Consider the following 953-nt stretch of genomic DNA (forward strand, 5'->3'; position numbering starts at 1 on the left):
ATATATATAGACATTCAATGTAACTATATATAAAGCGCAACAATGTAATTAACTAGTATCAATGTCTACTTATTATTTATATTTCATAATTAAATTGCTAATTATATCCCAAAATATAACAATTGGTGTCAATTGACTAGTGGAACCATAGTAAACGTAATTATATGGTCGTTATCAATATACGCATGACCTTAATGAATGAAATTATATGTTGGCTAAAATACACATATATATATAGACATTCAATGTAACTATATATAAAGTGCAACAATATAATTAACTAGCATCAATATCTACTTATTATTTATATTTCATAATTAAATTGCTAATTATATCCAAAATATAACGATTGGCGTCAATTGACTAGTGGAACCATAGTAAACATAATTATATGGTCGCTATCAATACACGCATGGCCTTAATGAATGAAATTATATGTTGGCTACTACACACATATATATAGACGTTCAATGTAACTATATATAAAGCGCAACAATGTAATTAACTAGCATCAATATCTACTTATTATTTATATTTCATAATTAAATTGCTAATTATATTCCAAAATATAACCATTGGTGTCAATTGACTAGTGGAACCACTGTAAACGTAATTTATGGTCGCTATAAATATCTACTTATTATATATATAGACGTTCAATGTAACTATATATAAAGCGCAACAATGTAATTAACTAGTATCAATATCTACTTAAAGCAATTGAATTTTATAGTTGCTACGAAGAATTAGTGGCCGATACGTATGACCGTAATGAATGAAATTATATATCGTCTACTAAATTAAATATATATATGCACATATATATATATATATATATATATATATATATATATATATATATATATATATATATAAAACTGCACAGGTTTATGTGGTAGTCCTGTCTAGCCTCGTCACTACTTCGCCGGGGTTAGGCTAGGCACTTACCAGCA

Source organism: Nicotiana attenuata, unplaced genomic scaffold, assembly GCF_001879085.1.
Source record: "Nicotiana attenuata strain UT unplaced genomic scaffold, NIATTr2, whole genome shotgun sequence".
NCBI classification, from domain to species: domain Eukaryota; kingdom Viridiplantae; phylum Streptophyta; class Magnoliopsida; order Solanales; family Solanaceae; genus Nicotiana; species Nicotiana attenuata.